At 41.6% G+C, this 4,747-nt stretch overlaps 1 non-coding gene across 1 annotated transcript; it reads right to left on the bottom strand.

Moving 5' to 3' along the window:
* Nucleotides 1-4,238: 4,238 nt before the first annotated feature.
* On the bottom strand, nt 4,239-4,311 carry TRNAT-CGU (transfer RNA threonine (anticodon CGU)). The gene has a single exon. It is a non-coding gene; the product is annotated as a tRNA-Thr (tRNA).
* Nucleotides 4,312-4,747: the final 436 nt, after the last annotated feature.

Raw genomic sequence — 4,747 nt, 5'->3', positions numbered from 1 at the left:
TTGACTGCATGGGGATCAGTGCCCCTGACCCCTTCCCATTGTTCAAGGGTCAAATATATATATATATTACACTGTATTATATATAAAATATTACACAGCAAGCGCCTACAGTATCCAACCTGGAATATATAAAACCCCATAAAGAAAACCCAGAGAGTTCACCACCATGTCATTCTTTGGGTCCCAAGATCTCTTGATCTTCTTTCCTTTCCACACCTTTATCTCCCATGTAATGCCTAGGATTTGTAGCTGTACTTGGTGGAAGGAATAAGTAGAAGTATGTCTATTCCATCGACAGCAGTCATGCTCCTTTCAATCTATTAGTTTTTATATTTATATTTTATACCCCATGAGTAAGAGTTTATTGTGAAGGTGGATTCTAGAAGTCAGAGAACCATCAGAGTCACAGTTTTTAGATTTGACCTCAGGCACCATGAAGTGGGGGTGGGTAATAGGACATCCAGATACATGTACCCGGAAAACAAAATGTGCTTATCGGGACGGTGTATCCAACGGATGCTCGAGGTACTTGCCACTCACTGCGGCCGTCATCGATGTAATGCCTCTCTCTGTCTCTCCCTCTCCCCCTCCCTCCACTCTCTATCTTGGCAATAAAGAAAATGCCACACCTAAAAATAAACATATAACAACAACAAAAGTAACAGCCTTTCCCCCAAGTCACATTAATGAGGCATTTTATATACATAGAGATGTCAATTTTGCCCAGAGTGCTGCATTTTTTTCATTTTTTTCATCTAATTCATTTATATTTCCTAAACACTCATTAAATTTAACATTTTTTATTAAAAAAGAAAATTCTTTAACTCATTCAGGAAATATTTACCGACTGCTTACTAGGTGCTGGGCATTACTGTAGAAGCTATGGATATAGGATCACAGCCAACAAACAAGAATGCCTGCTCTCAGCTATCTCATACTCCACTATGGGATACAGACGACATAGGAGATAAATCACTGAAATATATGTTCTATTATATTTTGGCAAGTATATAAATACATGTTAATAGTAAGCAGAGAAGAGGGATATTAATGCTGGAGGATACTGAAATATTAGACAGGATGGCAGAAGAAGGCATCATGAGGAAGGGGAGGGTGCAGACTTCAAGGAAATGAAAACCTGCGCTCTAAGGGCATTTGTAGTCCGAGCATGCCAGGCGGGGAGCGGCCCGTGTGAGCACCCTGAGATGCAAGACTGTTGGTTTGCTCCCAGAGGAGCAGGATGGCTGCTATGACTGGAGCCAGCAGAACCAGGGGAGACCAATAGGAGAGCAGAGAGGGGGGCCATACTGGATGCTGTAATCAGGGTGACCATACAGCCCTGTTTATGCTTAGTGTTCTGCTGTGATTATTAATGATGCTGTTTTCATTCTCACGAGTATCCCAGTTTGATTAATAAGGGTCATCAGGACTGTAGCAAGGAGCTTGATTTTCACTCCAATGGAGTTCACGGTTGGATGGTTTGAGCAGGTGAATGAGTGGATGACATGATCTGTCATGCTTCACCTGAGTGACTCTGACTGCCCTACTGGGGGGGCGGGGAAGGCTGGAGAGGGGCAAGAGCAGAGGGAGAGAGATGGGTCAGGAGGCACTGAAATAACCCAGGTGAAAATGATGGTGGCCTGAACCAGAGTGATCGAGGTGGGGGTGGTGGTGGCAAGAAGTTAGATTTTGGAACTATTGAGAAAAAGGAGTAGAGGGGATATGTTGATGAACTGAGCATGAAAGAAAAGTTCAGGATTATTCCAAGGTATTTTTTAATGAAATTCTTATTTTAAATAATTTCAGATTAAAGTTTGTAAATATAGCACAAAGATTTCCAACTACTCTTCATCCAGATTCACCAAATGTTAGCTCTTTATCGCATTTGCTTTATCATTTTCTCAATCTTGATACCTACGTATGAATGTGTATGAATATGTAGCTCAATTATTATTTTATTTCTATCTGAAACTATTTGAGAGGAAGCTGCAGACATGATTTTTCCTTTACTCATAAATATTTCAAACAGTGTATATGTATTAGAAAAAAGAAATTCTCTTACCTAACCACAACACAATTATATAATAAAAGCAGAACATTAAACTTGATACAATGCTATTATCTTACTACAAGTTTTATTTAAATTTATCCCAGTTTAGTAATATCTTTTGAAGCAAAAAAAAAAAAAAAAAAAAAAAAAGGTGTGAGGCCCAGGACTATGTGTGATGCTTAGTTGTCATGCAATTTAGGTCCTTTTTAATTTGAAACAATTCCTCCCTCTTCGTTTGTCTTTCATGACTTTGCCTCTTTTTAAGAATACAGGACAGTTATTTTGTGGAAGATACGTCTATTTGGATTTGGCTAATATTTCAATTATTTATATCGTAAGTAATACTCCGCTGTTCTCAGTACTTTGTGTCACATTGTTGTGATGTCATTTTGTCTCCTTACTGGTGATCTTCACTTTGGTCACCTGATTAAGGTGGTATCTCAAGTTTTTCAACTATATCTTACTATTTTTCCTTTTGTCATTAATAAGTATCTTATTATCCAATAATTTTAGCAGGCATTGATTTGCCTCAGTCACTAATTACCATTATGGTTTTCCAATGGTGAGTTTCTAATTCCATCAATCTTTTTATATCTATTACAGAATATTCCATTGTAAGGAAAGCCTTTTTATTTCTTTCCATTTAAAAGAAAGTTGTTGGTACCACCATGGTCTCATTGTATGGGTTTACATTTGAATCAGAAAGTTATAAAGATTTACATTTATTTTTTTCTTAATTCTCAAATAGTTTCAGATTTGGCCAGTGGATATTTCTTCAAAGTGTGTTCTTTTGGCAGGTCTCATCATCTTTGATGCTTCTTCATACTTTGACAATACACAGTGTTACAAGTTCTATCATCCAGTTTCCTGGGCCTTGACTCTGGATACACACACACACACAGTCACTCAACAAATAGTGGAAGCCACTGGGTTATATAATCACAGTGGGAGGGGCAGTGATCTTGGGACTGAAACGTGATGCCCACGAATAGGCTGCTTCGTAGACACAGAGGCCAAAATGAGTTCATGGGAAAAAAATAGAAATTCAGTCTTTCATTTGGATTTTTGGGGTCTCATTCCGCTGATTGTTTTTTTTTGAGGCATACTTTGAGACCTGACACATGGGCCCCCCCAAAAGTGCTGCTCACTTCATTTGTCTCTAGTTCTGTGCCAAGTAAGGCAAATCTGGGTTTCAGCATCATAATCAGAAGCCGTGTTTTATGTCTTTTTCTTATTCTGGCAAAAGGTTTTTCTCATCGCCTTCTGCTCATCTTTATGTCCTCTCCCTCTGTTCCACCAGACTCTTGCCTTTAGGAGATCATCCGAGCACTCTGAGGCCCAGCAGCAACCTGCAGCTTCCTGTTCACAGAGCAACTTTTGAACAGATGCTCTTTCTGAATTGGGAAAGAAACATACTGGCCTATTACTTTTGATGGAGGAGTTAAAGATCACTAATATTGTTTATTATTTTTAGATGACATCCAGTGTTTGTTTTTGTGGACAACTCATTCCCATTATGAGATACCAGAATGAGACCAGAAGGATTAGTCACTTCATATTTGGTAGAATCTTTATCAGGGCTGAGTTGCTTTCTTTGTTCTTCTCTATTAGCTGACCTTGGTTCCTTGACCTTCAGATAATTTTTATACCTCCTAAGGTATCTGCAAACTCACTGCACTCTGGTCACTTTTCTTTAGCTGGACTTCATTCAACAAACCTTTACTGAGCACAGACTAGGTCCATACTTTGCAAGGCTCTGAGATACAATAGCAAATAAGGTAGACTCCTGTCTGCCGGGGGAGTTGAGTCCACTAAGTAAGTATAATAAAATCAGTAATTATAATTCTTTTAGGCCTACGGTGGCTAAACTAATCAGGACTCTAGATTGTAATTGAAACTCAATACAAATTAGCTAATCTGCTGGCTTATATTGGCGTTAATTGTGGTACTGGTGGCGCTTCAAGGTTTCCTACACCTGAATTTCGGGGATCACCAACAATTTAAAGATGGTACAGCAGCTTTATTCCCATTTATCATGAGGAATTTCCATCTTAGAATTCCCTGCTGTGTTAGCAGTAATTTCCTGAGAATACAGATTTGGTAAACTCATTTCTAGTTCCAGGTTTTGGTGTCAAGGAAACATTCCTTTTCACATCATGTACCAAAGATGCAAAAAGCCGAGCGCTGGAGGCCCCAGTGAGATTCGAACTCACGACCCCTGGTTTACGAGACCAGTGCTCTAACCCCTGAGCTACGGAGCCCCGTCGAGCTACCCCTCGACTCCTTGCCCTAAAGCTGATTACACATGCAAATGTTTCGCTTTCTGCTCCTGAGAGTTTCTGGAAATTTGATGTCCCACCCCCTCCCCTTTCCGAGTTCCTCCGTGACAGTTACCACGCCACAAAGGCTGTCCGGGGACTCGGCCGGACTGAGGAGGGAAAGCGCGCGGGAAACGGCGCGCCTCCCGCCCCAGGCCCGCGGCAGGTGCCAAAGAGGCCCGCGCGCACGGCTGTCGCCACCTCCACGGCCTGCCGGCCTGCGCACAAACACAAACCGAACACCTCGACTGCGGGCGAGTACGCGCCGCTCATGAAAACGACTCGGTAAACTAAGACTCGCGGGGCAGGGAGGACTCCGGAGCGCGCTCCGCGGCTGCCGGGGAGAGGCGGTGCGATCCGGCCGCCAGCTCCGCAGAGG

The sequence above is a fragment of the Halichoerus grypus genome, chromosome 9, assembly GCF_964656455.1.
Source record: "Halichoerus grypus chromosome 9, mHalGry1.hap1.1, whole genome shotgun sequence".
Classification (NCBI taxonomy): Eukaryota; Metazoa; Chordata; class Mammalia; order Carnivora; family Phocidae; genus Halichoerus; species Halichoerus grypus.
This window is presented reverse-complemented; position numbering and strand designations above follow the sequence as displayed.